The sequence below is a fragment of the Dendrobates tinctorius genome, unplaced genomic scaffold (genome assembly GCF_039654945.1).
Source record: "Dendrobates tinctorius isolate UK_male_01 unplaced genomic scaffold, ASM3965494v1 ptg000203l, whole genome shotgun sequence".
NCBI classification, from domain to species: Eukaryota; Metazoa; Chordata; class Amphibia; order Anura; family Dendrobatidae; genus Dendrobates; species Dendrobates tinctorius.
The window spans coordinates 12,294,988-12,314,233 of NW_027361870.1; positions in this window are offsets into that span (position 1 = coordinate 12,294,988).

The following is a 19,246-nucleotide window of genomic DNA, read 5'->3' on the forward strand; positions in this document are numbered from 1 at the left end:
GGGGATCGGGGACCCTAGTTCTCTCTCCTCTGATGTGCGATCACATCAGAGGAAAGAGAAATTTAATGCACAATCGCGGCTTTTTTTTTGCGGTCGCCGTTATAGGGTTAATAACAGCGATCGCAAAAGCGGGCGGTAAAAACCGACCGATTCATGTTCTCTGGGGTCTCGGCTACCCCCGGCAGCCGAGACCCTGGAGAAAATCCTACACTGGGGGGGCGCTATTCACTTTCTCCACAGCGCCGCGAATTAGCGGCGCTGTGGTTTATGTACACTTAAATACCGCCGTTAAAAGGTGTATCGGCGGTCGCTAAGGGGTTAATCTGCAGTCATTCCGTTTAGTAAACTTTCTCCCCACTGCTTCCAGTTTTCCCTCCTCACCTTCCAAGACCTAAAATCTTATTATTTTTCTGTCAATAGAATTGTATATTTTGTATATTATTTTGTAAAGGAGCAAGCTGTCATTTATTATTACCACTCGCTGAAGAGTCCGGCGTTGCCCGGCATAGTAACTAACTGTGGTTAGTTATAGCAAATTATAATGATTATATTGCACATAAAACATTTGATCGCAAGAGAAATTGCACTAATTGCAATAAAAAAGAAAAATACTGAGGTAAAACACTGATTAAATACTGGCCAAAACACTGAGGTAAAATAATGACCAAATATTGAAGTAAAATACTGATCAAACACTGAAATAAAATACAGATTAAATACTGGCCAAACACTGTGATAAAATACTGACCAAATACTGAGGTAAAATAATGACCAAATATTGAGATAAAATACTGACCAAACACTGAGGTAAAATACCAACCAATCACTGAGATAAACCACTGACCAAATACTGAGGTAAAATATTGACCAAACACCGAGGTAAAATACTGACAAAATACTGAGGTAAAATACTAAAACACTAAGGTAAAATACTGACCAAATATTGAGGTAAAATACTGACAAAACACTGAGGTAAAATACTGACCAAATACTCAGGTAAAATAATGACCAAATGTTGAGGTAAAATACTGATCACACACTGATATAAAATACTGACCAAATACTGAGATAAAATACTAAAACCCTGAGGTAAAATGCTGATTAATACTGAGGTAAAATACTGACCAAATACTGAGATAAAATACTGATCAAACACTGAGGTAAAATACTAAAATACTGAGGTAAAACACTGACCAAATGCTGAGGTAAAATGCTGACCAAACAACTGAGGTTAAACGCTGACCAAATACTGAAGTAAAATACTGATCAAAGACTGAGATAAAATACTGTCCAAATACTGAGGTAAATTAGTAAAGCACTGAGGTAAAATACAGACCAAACACAGATAAAATACCAAATACTGAGGTAAAATACAGACCAAACACTGAGGTAAACCAATAACCAAATACTGAGGTAAAATAATGATTAAATACTGAGTTAAAATACTGACCAAGTACTCTTTAAGGCTGTGTGCCCACGTAAGCGTTTTTTAAGCGTTTATACCAGCAAAAACACTGAAAAATCGCTCAAAAGAAGCATCCCATTCATTTTAATGCATGCTGCACTTTTTGTGCATATTGATGCGCTTTTTTCCGCAAAAAACGCTTTGCGGTAAAAAACGCAGCATGCTCATTAATTTTGAGGAAATGTCCGCGTTTTTAGCTATTTTCTATGTGTCTGGGGACGCGTGGAAGAAACGCATCGAAAAACGCGAAGAAAAAAACGCGCGTTTTCTGAGAAGGAGTGTGGGGAGGTTGACCTGACAGAGGCACTGAGAAAAGGGTGCCGTACTGAGAGTGACCATTAGAGGGCAGTGGGGAGCACAGAAGAGAGTGTTACATAACTGCCACAGGTCAAGGTCACTCTCATTGGTCAGAGGTGATTGTCAGGTGACAGTGGGCAGAGCTACCTAGGCTGGGAGTATAAAGGCTGGGAGAAGCTTCCAGAAAGTCCAGTCAGCCAGGGGAGCTCACTAGTAAGGAGGGTCTGCTGCACATTGGAGATCCCTCAGAGAGCACCAGACAGTAGAGACGGTCACAGGGGGTGACCCAGGAACACAGAAGCATCAGACGGAGACAGTCTGGGCAAATTAAGGGACATTGTGCTCTGATCGGGGAAACGCTGTGGTGGAAGTGGCTAGGGCAGCCACAGTGAGGAGAACCGCAGAGGACACCACGACGGTGGCACAGACAGAAAAAGAAGGTACCCGGGTCTGTGTGAAAAAGGATTGCCAAAACTCCTATCAAGGTTTGTGGAAGTTGTCAAGGAAGTTGGTGAATAAAACACGGACCTGTTGAATGCACTTTCCTGTCTCAGTCTCCAGTCTGTTTGCATCAAGAAGTGGGTCTATCCCTGTGTGGCAGAGCCAAAAGTTTTACCATAACCAGGTTCCCCGCATCATTCTCCCACATGCTTTATGCATCCATTAGCCCTCTGTGTCCGTGCTGTCACACACCTAACATTATGGCTGGTCCATACAATCAGGGCAACTGTTACCACCCACCTTTCGTGTCTACCTCTTTCCTCATAGACTGTAAGCTTGCGAGCAGGGCCCTCTTTCCTCTTGGTATTTGTTATAATCTACTGTATGTGATTATTGTTATGCTGTAATGTCTATTGTCTGTACAAATCCCCTCTGAAATGTAAAGTGCTGCGGAATATGTCGGCGCTATAAAAATAAAATTTATTATTATTATTATTAAGTGGGTCACCCCCCAGCCCTGTTGGATCAGCACACATTCCCTGTCTATCAGCATCAGCAGCACCACCTAATTATCCCATCCTCCTCGCCCACCCCTACAGGAGTCCGGTTTTCATGCAGAAAGTTTCTGCATATGTGGGCACATAGCCTTAGGCTGCGTTCACACGTTCAGGTTTTTTCGTGTTTTCGCAGTGGTTTTTACAGCGCGATTTTGCCGCGAAAACGCAAAAGAACAGCATCCCATACAATCCTATGGGATTCCGCAATGCTGTGCTAATGCTGCGGATTTTCCCGCAGCGGAATCGCATCGCGGAAAAATCCACAGCATGCTCATTAATTTGCGGAATCGCGGCAATTGCGCCCACATAGGAATGCATTGTTCTTCTTACATTCCGCATGTGGGTGTGCCCACCATGTGAAAAGTAAGCAGAACATTTGCGGATGGTACCCAGGGTCCGGAGGAGAGGAGACTGTTCTCCGGGCTGTGGGTACCATATCCCTGTAAAAAATAGAATTAAAATAAAAAAATTGGGTTATATTCACCTTCCGTTGTCCCTCGCAGCGTCACCAGGCCTCAGCGATGCTCGCGGCAGCTCCCGTTCCCAGTAATGCATTGCGATGACCTTTGCTGACATCGCGTCTCGCGAGACCGCAACGTCATCAAAGGTCATTGCTGCAATGCATCACTGGGAACGGGACCTGCCGGAGCATCGCGGAGGCCTGGGGACGCAGCGCGGGACGTTAGAAGGTGAATATAACCCAATTTTTTTTTTTATTATTATTATTTTTTACATCCTATCTTTTACTACTGATGATGCATAGGCGGCCTCAATAGTAAAAAGTTGGTCACACTCATCAAACACTATGTTTGATGAGTGTGACCAACCTGTCAATCAGTTCTCCAAGCGATGCTACAGATCGCTTGGAAAACGCTAGCATTCTGAAAGCTAATCCTTAAAAGATACTTTATTGTTAATTTATTAAAAAAAAATTTTTGAAAAAACTTTTTAGACAAACAGGCATAAAAAATGCTGATCATATCTTTCAAATCCAGCAGTAGATAAATAAAAAAATTCCAACGCCAGGTAGGGGATAACAACCTGTTTATCCCTATAGAGCCCTATAGCTCACCCCTGCCTGACAGCGGAGGTTGACACCTTCTTGGAACGCAAATGGCGCCCCCACTCCACGGTGGCTTTCCCTAATCGCCCTGTTGACTTCTCTCTATAAAGCACCAAACTGGAGAACAACAGATGGCCGGATACATCAACTTCACAATCAACAATAATAAGTATCCTGTGCCACAAACCACCACAAACATAAAAATATCTGAAAAATAGTAGCTGGATAAAACATTACTTAATGGCACATATAGGGAGGAAAGATAACTGAAAATCCCTATTTGATAATCTCCCAGCCTAACAGCGGAGCTTTTTCACCCTACTTTGCTCTGGTGCCACCGCTCCACGTAGGCTGACCCTTACTGACCCCTGAACTACTAGCCTATACAAGGGGAGAAGGGGGATCAGAATATAGCAGGGTCTGAATATAGAAGATATATCTAAGAATTATTCTCACAAAAATCCTCCCAAAAATATAAATAATAGTAATGTGTCTGCAAACAAATCCAACATGCAGGGTTATAGTGAATGATAATAAAGGTAAATGCAAATGGGAGAAATGGACACTTATCAATAATCTAAAGTACACAATTAGTGGCCTCCTTTAAGGCCCTTTTACATTTAGCGATGCACCAGCGATCCGACCCGGTCAGGATCTCTGGTGCATCGCTAAATGATCGCTAGTGAGCTTTCACACAGAAAGATCTCACAGCGATGCAGCAGCGACGCAGCGCACGATACTCACCTTTCACACACAGCGATGAAGACGTCCTCCCGCCCGCGTCCAGCGTCGCTCGTCGTCACAGCAGGAAGCCGACGACGAGAAATGGAGCTGGACATTCTCGCGCGATCAGCGACAGACAGCGGGGGAGCCGGTCGGAGGTAAGTATCACACATAGCGATATCGCTATAACGTCACAAAATCGGTGACGTTATAGCGATATCGCTATGTGTAAAACCCCCTTTAGATAGCAATATTAATCATTTCTAAGGTCAACAATAGTTATTATTGCATCCATTCCCACAACAATAAGCCATTAACCACACAGCTCATATTGCACTATACCCAGGATAATAGATCAGCAAAAAAATATAATGACAGATTCACAAGAACTTAGCTCATCGCTGATAAGGTATCGTCTCGACGCGTTTCCCTCCTGTAAAAGGAGTTCATCAGGAGGCCCATGATGTGTTATATTCTCCCTCCGAGCATTAGATGCAGTGCCTGGTTGCAGGTATCAATGGGAGTGTAGTAATCAGTGGTCATTTAGGGGTCACTATATCTTTGGGCATAAAGCAATATGAAATGTGTGGATAATGGCTTATTGTTGTGGGAATGGATGCAATAATAACTATTGGTGACCTTAGAAATGATTAATATTGCTATCTAAAGGAGGCCACTAATTGTGTACTTTAGATTATTGATAAGTGTCCATTTCTTCCATTTGCATTTGCCTTTATTATCATTCACTATAACCCTGCATGTTGGATTTGTTTGCAGACACATTACTATTATTTATATTTTTGGGAGGATTTTTGTGAGAATAATTCTATCTTCTGTATTCAGGCCCTGCTATATTCTGATCCCCCTTCTCCCCTTGTATAGGCTAGTAGTTCAGGGGTCAGTAAGGGTCAGCCTACGTGGAGCGGGGGAACCAGAGCAAAGTAGGGTGAAAAAGCTCTGCTGTTAGGCTGAGTTCACACGTGGCGTTTTTTTCGCGTTTCCGCGGCGGTTTTAACCGCGCGATTTTGCCGCGAAAACGCAAAAAATAAGCATCCCATGCATTCCTATGGGATTCCGCAATGCTGTGCTAATGCTGCGGTTTTTACCGCGGCGGAATCGCTTTGCGGTAAAAACCGCAGCATGCTCATTAATTTGCGGAATCGCGGCGATCCCGCACCCATAGGAATGCATTGTTCCGCTTACTTCCCGCATGTGGCTGTGCACACCATGCGGAAAATAAGCAGAACATTTGCGGATGGTACCCACGGTCCGGAGGAGAGGAGACTGTCCTCCGGGCTTTGGGTACCATATCCCTGTAAAAAAAAGAATTTAAAAATAAAAAATATTGTTATTCTCACCCTCCGGCGTCCCGCGCAGCCTTCCTGCTTCTCTTCATGCTTTCGTTCCCAGTAGTCCTTTGCGAAAATGCCCGGGATGGCGTCCCTTCTCACGGGATCGCGAAGTCTCGCGGTCATTCGCGCGACGTCATCGCGAATTACCGCGAGACGTCGCGATCCCGCGAGAACTGACGTCATCGCGGGCATTTTCGCAAAGGATTACTGGGAACGGATGCGCGGGACGTCGGAGGGTGAGAATAACACTATTTTTTATTTTTTTTTTACATTCTATCTTTTACTACTGATGCTGCATAGGCGGCCTCAGTAGTAAAAAGTTGGTCACACTCGTCAAACACTATGTTTGACGAGTGTGACCAACCTGTCAATCAGTTCTCCAAGCGATGCTACAGATCGCTTGGAAAACGCTAGCATTTTGCAAGCTAAATACGCTTGCAAAATGCTAGTTTTTCCGCGGGAAAATCGCGGGAATTTAAAATGCGATTTTCCCGCGGACTGGAATTCCGGAATTCTCGCGGTAATTTCCGCGAGAGTTCCGGTACGTGTGCACTTAGCCTTAGGCAGGGAGATTATCAAATAGGGATTTTTAGTTATCTTTACTCCCTATATGTGCCATTAAGTAATGTTTTATCCAGCTACTATTTTTCACATATTTTTTGTTTGTGGTGGTTTGTGGCACAGGATACTTATTATTGTTGATTGTGAAGTTGATGTATCCGGCCATCTGTTGTTCTCCAGTTTGGTGCTTTATAGAGAGAAGTCAACAGGGCGATTAGGGAAAGCCACCGTGGAGTGGGGGCGCCATTTGCGTTCCAAGAGGGTGCCAACCTCCTCTGTCAGGCAGGGGTGAGCTATAGGGCTCTATAGGGATAAACAGGTTGTTATCCCCTACCTTGCATTGGAATTTATTCTATTTATCTATTGCTGGATTTGAAAGATATGATCAGCATTTTTTATGCCTGTTTGTCTAAAGTTTTTTCAAAAAATTTTTTTTAATAAATTAACAATAAAGTATCTTTTAAGGATTAGTTTTTTGTACATGAGCCGTTAGATAATTAATCAAAATTAACAAACAATTTCCTACTTTATTTCATTCTGCAAGCTAATTATGCTTGCAAATCGCTAGTTTTTCCATGGGAAAATCACGGGAATTTAAAATGCGATTTTCCCGCGGAATGGAATTCCGGAACTCTCGCAGTAACTTCCGCGGGAATTCCGCTACGTGTGAACCCAGCCTTAGTCTTCTGCCAGTTTTAGTCACGGGGACATACACAGCCCACTGCCCAGGTAGGGAGGACATCAGTCCTGGGTTGCCTGCACCTACACACACAAACTACATCTGCCTGCTACAATCCCCTCTTGCAGTGAGGAATCCAGGCCATTTTTACCTTGTGCTCTGGGTGATTAAATGCTACAGCACTATTTCCCAGGAAGGCTTGTGTAATGCTAGCAATAGGGAAGACTCTCGGGCATGCGCAGTGCTGCTCTTCTTTTACATAGTGAGGCTGGAGTGGGCAGAGCTGGCACTACACCTGCAGCACCATGACCCAGGTAACTGGCGCCCTACTTGTGCCATAGCCCCCCTCCAGGCATCGTTCTCTCAACCAATTCATCTGGTGCTTGATTGCAGATCACGGGCTGCAGGGATCCATCCACACACAGCATCAATCCCAGAAACGCTGCAAGGAGCATTCTCCGCTAACAACATGGGCCGTGTGGAAGGGGCTTTGCGTGTGGAGTGAGTATGGCTATGCGAAGTGGGCGGGCTATGTGGAGTGGGCGGGGCTTGATACATACACAACACACACAAACACAGTATACATAAACTCAGCTTTATATATATACAGTCATATGTTAAAGTTTGGGCACCCCTATTAATGTTAACCTTTTTTCTTTATAACAGTTTTGGTTTTTGCAACAGCTATTTCAGTTTCATATATCTAATAACTGATGGACTCAGTTATATTTCTGGATTCAAATGAGGTTTATTGTACTAACAGAAAATGTGCAATCTGCATTTAAACAAAATTTGACCGGTGCAAAAGTATGGGCACCTCAACATAAAAGTGACATTAACATTTCGTAGATCCTCCTTTTGCAAAAATAACAGCCTCTAGTCACTTCCTGTAGCTATTAATGAGTTCCCGGATCCTGGATGAAGGTATTTGTGACCATTCCTGTTTACAAAACAATTCCAGTTCAGTTAAGTTTGATGGTCGCCGAGCATGGACAGCCCGCTTCAAATCATCCCACAGATGTTCAATGATATTCAGGTCTGGGGACTGGGATGGCCATTCCAGAACATTGTAATTGTTCCTCTGCATGAATGCCTGAGTAGATTTGGAGCGGTGTTTTGGATCATTGTCTTGCTGAAATATCCATCCCCTGCGTAACTTCAACTTCGTCACTGATTCTTGCACATTATTGCCAAGAATCTGCTGATACTGAGTTGAATCCATGCGACCCTCAACTTACCAAGATTCCCAGTGCCGGCATTGGCCACACAGCCCCAAAGCATGATGGAACCTCCACCAAATTTTACTGTGGGTAGCAAGTGTTTTTCTTGGAATGCTGTGTTTTTTAGCCTCCATGCATAACGCCTTTTTGTATGACCAAACAACTCAATCTTTGCTTCATCAGTCCACAGGACCTTCTTCCAAAATGTAACTGGCTTGTCCAAATGTGCTTTTACATACCTCAGGAGACTCTGATTGTGGCGTGCTTGCAGAAATGGCTTCTTTCGCATCACTCTCCCATACAGCTTCTCCTTGTGCAAAGTGCGCTGTATTGTTGACGGATGCACAGTGACACCATCTGCAGCAAGATGATGCTGCAGGTCTTTGGAGGTGGTCTGTGGATTGTCCTTGACTGTTCTCACCATTCTTCTTCTCTGCCTTTCTGATATTTTTCTTGGCCTGACACTTCTGGCCTTAACAAGAACTGTACCTGTGTTCTTCAATTTCCTTACTATGTTCCTCACAGTGGAAACTGACAGGTTAAATCTCTGAGACAACTTTTTGTATCCTTCCCCTGAAAAGCTATGTTGAATAATCTTTGTTTTCAGATCATTTGAGAGTTGTTTTGAGGAGCCCATGATGCCACTCTTCATAGGAGAATCAAATGGGAGAACTACTTGCAAGTGGCCACCTTAAATACCTTTTCTCATGATTTGATACACCTGGCTATGAAGTTCAAAGCTCAATGAGGTTACAAAACCAATTTAGTGCTTCAGGAAGTCTGTAAAAAGTAGTTAGGAGTGTTCAAATCAAGAAAATGATAAGGGTGCCCATACTTTTGCACCAGTCAAATTTTGTTTAAATGCAGATTGCACATTTTCTGTTAGTACAATAAACCTCATTTGAATCAAAAAATATAACTGAGTCCATCAGTTATTAGATATATGAAACTGAAATAGCTGTTGCAAAAACCAAAATTGTTATAAAGAAAAAAGGTTAACATTAATAGGGGTGCCCAAACTTTAACATATGACTGTATATATAGATTTTGGGGTCTAGACGACTTTCTGATCTTATTCCATTAAAAAATGTATTAATTTTTTTCATATTTACATTTTTTTTTTCATTTTAGACCTTGAAAAGGATAAACTTGATAATATGTTATTAGTCCGGATGGTCACACACCCAGCTATATCGAATATGTTTGAGGTTTTTCAGATTTTATTTACATTACGGGATAAGGAGAATAAGATGCATTTTTATATATTTTTTAATGAGTTTGGTGTTTTATATTTTGCACTTTTTCTTACATCTTTTTATTGGGGATGTAAACCAGGGATCACTTGACGCTTGGACAATACTGTGCAAATACTGTCCAAAACTATGCTTTACTCACACTCCCCGGGTCCAGCGCCGACTCTCCACTGTTGCTGCTTCCTGTGTTTGTGATTGTCTTCAGTGCTGACGTCATATTGACTGTGCGATAGCCAATCAGTGAGCTCTGCCCTGGAGCTCAGTTATTGGTTCTGGTCTGTTGACATGATATCTGCGTGGCAGACATTAAGGCTACGTTCCCACGATTAGGAAGTACGAGCGCTTTGGAAGCAGTGTAATTTCGCTGTGTTCTAATCACGCAGGTAAATCCTCATGTGTTCACTGAACCATGCGGATTTACCGCATTCAATACATTCTATTATGGAAATTTCTGTCTCCGCAACAGAAATTGACATGCGGCTCGTAGACCCACGCTGCAGGTCAGTCTACGCAGCGTCAAATAGAAGCACAGTGGGCATGGGATTTCTATAAATCCCATCCACTGTGCTTGTACTGTACAATGTAGCATATTGAATGCAGCACAAGGGTGCTACATCCAAAACGCTGCTATTCTTGATCATGGGCACGTACCCTAACCGACAATGAGAGCATTGGTGGAAACTTCTTCCCTAGACCAGGGGAGGGTAACGGTCTTTTTTTTATAACCAACTGCAACTGTAGATAGGGGTTTTCTGAAACTGGAAACCCCCTTTAAATGTCTCTATCATGATTAACAGCATCACCTAAGATGTTAAACTACTGCTATATGAGTTAACTCCAATTGCAACAATTGGACTTGCCAGGGGTCCAACACAGCCCACACCTAAGTTGTATGTGCAACAGTTTCATAATGTCTGCAGAGGCCATTGCAAAGCATCAGGCTATGTGTGCAATGGATGACAACAGCAGATCTTCATCCTGTGTCACATTCTCCAGCTGCTGTGCCCTAAAGAAGTACTCGCTAACTTTTATCACAGGCCATCCTGGAGTCCTCTGTGGTGCGTGTGCTCAGCGCACTGCCAATTATGTTACCTTTTGCCAGGTTATCCACTCCTCGAATGTGCAACGCTATTCCATCCAGTGTCTGATGATGAAGCATCCCAGCATCATGCATGCAAAATGGAAGCTCTGGTTTCTGTGACATTTGTAATCTCTTCCAAGAGTCACTGAAAAGTCCTCCATTGTTCCAGGAGAATTGGGAGGTATACATGAGCGAATTTATCTATAACAAATTTGAATTATTAATTTTGCCAAAATTTAGGATTCTGACATTTTTGGTATTTGAACAGTCAGGTGCCATTTTGCCTCCTTTTTAGGGTCATGATGGGGTTAAAATGATAAAATTAATTATATTCGCCTGCCTGCTGAATGTGATTTTTTTTTTTCAATACATATTATATTTAGTATGTAAAATAGGGGGCAGATCAGTGACCTGTCATAAGCCATCAGTATGAATACCTAAGCAAAGCACCACATAAAGACCCCTGCCCACAGGCCGCCCCGGAGCACGAGAATTTTGTGAGCTGAAAACTGAAAATAAAGATTAAATAACAACCACACGATGGATTTCAAGAACCAAGGTATCATTTTAATCATTATAACGGAGCTAACCTGGCAGTGTCTGTAGGTTACTCAGCACAATCCTACTGACAGATTCACTTTAAGAGGCACAAGTCATTGTATCAGCCATTTGGGTGGAGAAGAGCGCCCTGATGCAGAAGGTTCTAGGCTGCAATATTGTCATGTCGGACGCTGTTCACACCACAGCATCCGGCAGGCAGAGGTAGTTCCACCTCCAGCCACTATAGCCTCAGTGGCGCCGGTTTAATCTTCAGGCTCTCGGGGGTTAATCCTGCTGGAGACCAGGTTGGAAGGTTAGTCACGCCCACGGTCTTTAAATAGTCATACTGGCATATGGGCGTCGCCGATTATAGCTTGTGTTTCATACCAAGTGGTTCCGGTCTGGAGTGGAGGTGTTCAAGAGAGAGAGATTCATATCTGGTGTCGTATGATCCGTCGTTATCCTTTCTCCTTCCCATATTTGTGTTTAGTTGTTCCCTGTTCACATCACTGACTTGCCAGCCTCGGCAGGGAACACGGTCATCCTGGTGGTGGTTGACCGTTTTTCAAAGATGGCGCATTTTGTGGCGTTGTCCTCTTTGCCCAATGCTAAGACGTTGGCTCAGGTATTTGTGAAGGAGGTGGTCAGACTCCACGGAGTACCGTCTGACATAGTATCTGATAGGGGTACGCAATTTGTGGCGAGGTTTTGGAAAGCTTTTTGCTCTAGGTTGGGGATCAAGTTGTCACATTCATCGGCGTTTCATCCACAGTCTAATGGACAAACTGAGCGCATGAACCAAAATCTAGAACAGTATTTACGATGCTTTGTGTCCGACAACCAGGAGGAGTGGTCTACTTTCCTTCCTCTGGCCGAATTCGCATTAAATAATCACCGCCAAGAGTCATCAGGAGAGTCTCCATTCTTTTGTGTGTACGGTCAACATCCTCAGTTTTGTACCTTACGTCAGGGTGACTCCGGGGGTGTCCCGGAGGAGGATCAGCTAGGAGCCCAATTGTCATCAGTCTGGAGGCGGGTGAAACAGCGTTTGTTGAGCATGAGTGCCAGGTACAAACGGGTGGCTGACAGTAGACGCGTGCCAGGTCCGGACCTGTGTGTGGGTGAATGGGTGTGGTTAGCTACGAAGAACATAAAACTCAAAATCCCATCTTTAAAACTGGGTCCAAGGTTTATTGGGCCTTTTAGGATTTCTGCCATCATTAACCCAGTGGCTTATCGGTTGGAACTTCCTGCAGTGTACAGAATACATAACGTTTTTCACAGGGCTTTATTGAAAAAGGTGGTAGGCTTGGTGGACACGACGCCGATGCCACCTCCAGTCATGGTGGATGGCGAGTTAGAGTTCGAGGTCGCCAAGGTGGTGGACTCTCGAGTAGTACGCCGTACTCTTCAGTATTTGGTGCACTGGCGGGGGTATGGTCCAGAGGAGAGGTCTTGGGTTCCAGCCTCAGACATACATGCGGATCGGCTGGTCAGTTCTTTTCACCGTCGTCATCCGGACAAGCCGGGTCCTATGAGTCTTGAGGGCCCTGGGGTCCCTCGTAGAAGACGGGGTACTGTCATGTCGGACGCTGTTCACACCACAGCATCCGGCAGGCAGAGGTAGTTCCACCTCCAGCCACTATAGCCTCAGTGGCGCCGGTTTAATCTTCAGGCTCTCGGGGGTTAATCCTGCTGGAGACCAGGTTGGAAGGTTAGTCACGCCCACGGTCTTTAAATAGTCATACTGGCATATGGGCGTCGCCGATTATAGCTTGTGTTTCATACCAAGTGGTTCCGGTCTGGAGTGGAGGTGTTCAAGAGAGAGAGATTCATATCTGGTGTCGTATGATCCGTCGTTATCCTTTCTCCTTCCCATATTTGTGTTTAGTTGTTCCCTGTTCACATTACTGTTTATTCCTGTGTGTGTGCGGCGCAGTGCAGTTTAAGTTCTCCCTGTCTGTCATTATTTGTGTGGGAGCTTTGGTGGTGTGACTCCTCACTGGGTGGAGGGTGGAGGGTTAAGTGCAGGGCTGAGCAGGAGATAAGGAAAGGTCGGAGGCTCAGGCATTTGCACCTTCAGCAAAAACCCTGGGTTGAGGGTCAGACAGGGTTTCCCCTAGTAAAAGGGACACCACAGGGGCCCCGGGTATTTCAGCCTTAGTTGAACTAAGCCCCCGTGACAAATATACACTGCTCAAAAAATAAAGGTAACACTTAAACAACAGAATATAACTCCAAGTAAATCAAACTTCTGTGAAATCAAACTGTCCACTTAGGAAGCAACACTAATTGACAATCAATTTCACATGCTGTTGTGCAAATGGAATAGACAACAGATGGAAATTATTGGCAATTATCAAGACACACTCAATAATGGAGTGGTTCTGCAGGTGGGGACCACAGACCACATCTCAGTACCAATACTTTATGGCTGATGTTTTGGTCACTTTTGAATGTTGGTTGTGCTTTTACACTCGTGGTAGCATGAGACAGACTATACAACCCACATAAGTGGCTCAGGTAGTGCAGCTCATCGAGGATGGCACATCAATGCGAGCTGTGGCAAGAAGGTTTGCTGTGTTTGTCAGCGTACTGTCATGAGGCTGGAGGCGCTACCAAGAGACAGGCCAGTTACACCAGGAGACGTGGAGGGGGCTGTAGGAGGGCAACAACCCAGCAGCAGGACCGCTACCTCCGCCTTTGTGCAAGGAGGAACAAGAAGAGCACTGCCAGAGCCCTGCAAAATGACCTCCAGCAGGACACAAATGTGCATGTGTCTTCACAAACGGTTAGAAACCGACTCCATGATGATGGTCTGAGTGCCCGACGTCCACAGATGGGGGTTGTGCTCACAGCCCAACACTGCAGGACGCTTGGCATTTGCCACAGAACACCAGGCTTGGCAAATTCGCCACTGGCACCCTGTGCTCTTCACAGATGAAAGCAGGTGTTAGGAACGTCTCGGGGTCCACCATGCAGTAGATGTTACACCGCTGCTAGGTAATGACAGACAAGCAATATGGCGGTATAATGCGCACGGGTTAGACTTCACCTGAAGTGCGCAAAGCGGGCTGTGTTAACACACAGAGGCACCGCAACATAAACATACAAAAACACTGAGCCTGTTAGTATCACAGGCCTCAGGTAAATGCATACACGGTATCAGGTCATAGGAGCAGGACCTAAGACAGAGGAGCTGCGTCCATCTAGACCTACCGTGTGTGTGGCGTCACTACTGTGAGCGCCAAGAAGGGCTGCAAATGCAGCACGGCGTAGGACACTGCCGAAGGATGACACAGCTACAAAGCATGCGCAATGTCGGACGCTAGCACAGAGGTGCGGTGTGCACAGTGGCCTAAGGCTTGCCACTGACTGCTGAACTAATTCCCTATCCACATGCATAATATCAGAGGGAAGGGGTTTCTTAATAAGTCAGTCACCAGAATCATACATCCGTCACCATTCAGTCTATACTGGCGCATGGCCGAACGGTCATTCACGCTTTTTATAGCCGTGCGGGACCTTCCAGATCTCCGAGATGGACCAATGAGATCTGGAGCAGGACCTGGGCACATGACTCCCGATCTCCAATGGGAGATCGTCTCATGAGCATGCCCAGTATGAGCACAGAGGAACTTAGTCTCTGGAGCGGTCTACTGCAAAGTAATCTTCTCTGCAGTAGATAGACAGCAGGAGACCACAGAATGTGAGGCTCTGGATTCCCTGACGCCTAACAGCAGGTTCACACTGAGCACATGTGACAGACGTGACAGAGTCTGGAGACGCCATGGAGAGCGATCTGCTGCCTGCAACATCCTTCAACATGACCGGTTTGGCAGTGGGTCAGTAATGGTGTGGGGTGGCATTTCTTTGGAGGGCTGCACAGCCCTCCTTGTGCTCGCCAGAGGTAGCCTGACTGCCATTAGATACCGAGATGAGATCCTCAGACCCCTTGTGAGACCATATGCAGGTGCGGTTGGCCTTGGGTTCCTCCTAATGCAGGTCAATGCCAGACCTCATGTGGCTGGAGTGTGTCAGCAGTTCCTGCAAGATGAAGGCATTGAAGCTATGGACTGGCCCGCCTCTTCCCCAAACCTGAATCCGACTGAGCACATCTTGGACATCATGTCTCACTCCATCCACCAACATCACGTTGCACCACAGACTGGCCAGGAGTTGGTGGATGCTTTAGTCCACGTCAGGGAGGAGATCCCTCAGGAGACCATCCGCCGCCTCATCAGGATCATGCCCAGGTGGTAGGGAGGTCATACAGGCACAGGGAGGTCATAAAAGCACGTGGAGGCCACACACTACCGAGAATCATTTTGACTTGTTTTTAGGACATTACTTTCCACTTTAATTTTGTGTGTGACTCCAAATTCAGACCTCCATTGGTTAATAAATTTGATTTCCATTGATGATTTTTGTGTGATTTTGTTGTCAGCACATTCAACTTTGTACAGAACAAAGCATTGTGAGAATATTTCATTCATTCAGATCTAGGATGTGTTATTTGAGTGTTCCCCTTATTTTTTTGAGCAGTGCATATTTGGATTAACTATCCTACTTGTTGAATATTCTGCAAAAATAGCTGGGAAAACAAATGGCTAAAAAGCTTTTACATATTCTGACTGCAGCAAGTCTTACCAGTAGACAGTGGAATCTGGACTGACTAACCTGCCATGATTTTCAAATGTTTACACTGCTGTTATGAATGAGTCACCGTAGGAGGCAAAAACAGAAATACAAGCTAAGTCCAGAAAACCAGAGAAGTTGGCAACTATCAGATTGCAGACCCCTGAACCTATCAACACAACTAGCAGTAGCCGTGGGGGGTTCCTACGATGCCCTAGACCCCTCGATCACAGCCGGAGAATTAAATAGGCCTAAAGAAAGAAAGGGGAAATCTAAACTGCCCCAGAGCAGACCCCAAAGCAATAGGCAGCCCCCAACATATAATGACGGTGAAGCAAGATGAAAACACCAACACAGACAGAAAGATAGACTGAGCAAAGACGGGGCCCAAAACTACCTAGATAGGAAAGGACAGGAAGGCTGCTGTCTGCAATCTGCCAAAACCCTATCAAAGACATAAGCCAACAAGCTGATATGAAAAAGGCCCTGAAGCAGCTAGGCTTTAAAAACTAAATCAGCACTCAGGTATTTTCAGAAGACAGAGCTAAAGGAATTCAGCACACCCCAGCAGGGAATGGCAGAAATCCAGAAAAACAAAGCAAAACAAAGTCAAAGCACCAATGCAAAAGGCCGAGCAGCAAACTTAGCTTTAGAGAAGCAGGAATTCAGACTTGTCTCCAAGGATCCCACAGAGAAATCACCCGCAGGGCAGAAGGGCGTCGGCAGCCTTATATCCAGTCAGTAACTCCACTCAGCCAGTCATCATCATCAGCCTCAGGTGTTTGATAATCAGGCTCACTACCTTTCTTTACCAGAAGAGGGAGTTCCTCGGGCCTCAATAATGAAGGGGAAAATGAACTCACAACACACTGCATTTGAAATTATTATGCAAAGTGTTTTTAAGTATCATAAAGAAGGACATTCAACATTATTAGGTAGGCCACAGGTTTCAAGCATTATGGGAAACAAAAAGGATCTCTCGACTGCCAAAAAGTGTCAAATAGTGCAATGCCAGACAAGGTATGAAAACAGATATTTTTCACAAAAAGTTTAGCACGTTCATTATACTGTGAAGAGATTTGTGGCTGATACAGAGCAAAAAATGGGTTTTTGCAGATAAAGGCATAAATGAAGGTTTCTGCCAGATAAATTCATCGAATCGAGAGAGCAGATGCTAAAATGCCTTTACAAAACAGAAAACCTTTAATAGTCTGAATGGTTGGTCGATGGCCACCATGTCTCAACAAGGCTGCAATGTCAGCAAGGAGGTAGCGGAGTCATGTCTTGAATCATGAGGAGATAACGGAAGACCCTTTTAGGGTCCTTGAAGGTGTGAAAATGACCTCGGCAAAGTAAATAGAGTCTCTGACTGACCATTTTCTTCCATGGTACAAATAGAAGAACCGTGCCATCTGTTGCAAAATCATCTTCATGCATGTCAATGCACCATCTCATGCTGCAAAGAATACCTCTCAGTAATTGACTACTATGGGCATAAAGGATGAGAAACCCACTGCCTCTGCAGCTTTGTCGGGAGGTATAATATTCTACAATGCTTATGTAACAGACTTACCATGTACTGTTGGGGAAAAATGGTTAATAGTAAGTAGGTATGTAAAGCAGATCATTAATTCCATATTGAGCCAAACTTCACGTCGTTTTTAAGATTTTGTTCATAATAAAAATTGAACACATGGGACATATTTATTCATGTATTTTAGTTATTTTAGCCTATTTTCATGGGAAATAGTGACATTCGGCATATATGCAATATTTATCAAGCTCTCCATTGGGGCATGAAAAGTAACAGAGAATTACATGCACTGTCATGGTGAATAAATGTGATTATGGCTTATGCTAAATTGTAATTTCTTTCTCGTAAACTACTGAATGATATGCCAGTATTAATAAGTATGCTAGTTATGCAGTCACACTGTTGCAACTAATACTCAATTCTCGGGAACTTGTTTAGAAAATCATTGCAGTTTTTTAATTAAGGCTTTGTACATTCTACGCTTGTTTTATGTAATTTGCGTATACACTGACGTGTCAATTCAGACTGTATACCAAAAGATTTACTTCTATTAATAGACTAAAATTTTAATACTGAGAATAAAACGTTTTATCTATAATAAGTTATTGTACTTTCAAGCATACTTTAAACAACTGGCCGTTGTCTATGAACCTTATTCATTATTGCATTTGTGTGGTTTTTTTTGTCAGGCGTTTAGTGTTTTATATCTTTGTTTTGCACCATATATTGTATCTTTCTAATTGTGCCTTTTTAAAGTAACTTTTTTGCATTTGCATTTTATTCTTTTTTTACACTGCTGTGGAAAGTCACAATGTATTCCAGTCTCCTGCTCGAGTGATTTTATTCACGCCAAGTTATGGCACAATTTTTGCAGCATTTTAGCTGAACAAGTGACGTTTTGTAATAAAATGTTGCAAAACAGGTAATAACGCAAAAAAAAATAAAAAAAAAAATTTTTATTTCTGAAAAAAAGTCAGCAGATACCATATGACAAAGAAAAATAACATAAGTGAACCTGCCTTCAAATTTTAAGACCCTACACTAACATTATCTTTGTAAATCATTTGAAATGTTGATTATGTCCATACCTTTGCATTTTTAGGTAATTTCTCTCTTTTCTACAAATCTAATAGCGAATGCTTATGCAAATGGCTTTGCAAGGGGCTAGGCCTGCAGTTACAGCTCTCCGGCTCCTCCTGCTGCAGCCATCCTCCTGACAGATCACTTATTTTGTTCCCCCACCCTAGATGTCATGCAGGTGCTATCATTTCCAGGTATGGTGCATTCTGAGATTGATAGTACGGCTCTTAAAGCGTCAACAGGACCTTACTGCACACATGCCACCCATTGTAAACAATGGCACATGCTTGAGATATTGGGTGGAGAAACCGGTCACAGAGAAGAGTGAATCTGTTAGTTATTGGTGGGAGGTAAAAGAGGGATAGAGGCCAGAGAGTTTTTAGTGCAGACTAAGCCCTTTGCACTAGTAATTACCTTATTTTCATAAACATTTGTCGACTTCTAGAAAAAGGAGAAATCAATTTACGATACAAAGGCATAGACATAGTAAACTTTTCAGATGCTTTACCTAGATGACATTAGTAGGGACTAAAAACCTGCTGATTCTGGCTTGAATTTTGACCATCTGCTTCTCACCTGATTTTGTCCTTGACGTAACGTCTTGTTATTGACCCTGACTCTGGTCCACTCCTCCAGAAGGCAGCCCCTCTGTGGAAGCAATCCCGTGTTTCCCATTATAACACCAGATCCTTGTACAAGGGTTAAAAAGTGAAATTCGGGGTACCTCTGAAATCTGCCTGACTGAGTGGCTTGTGCCAAGTC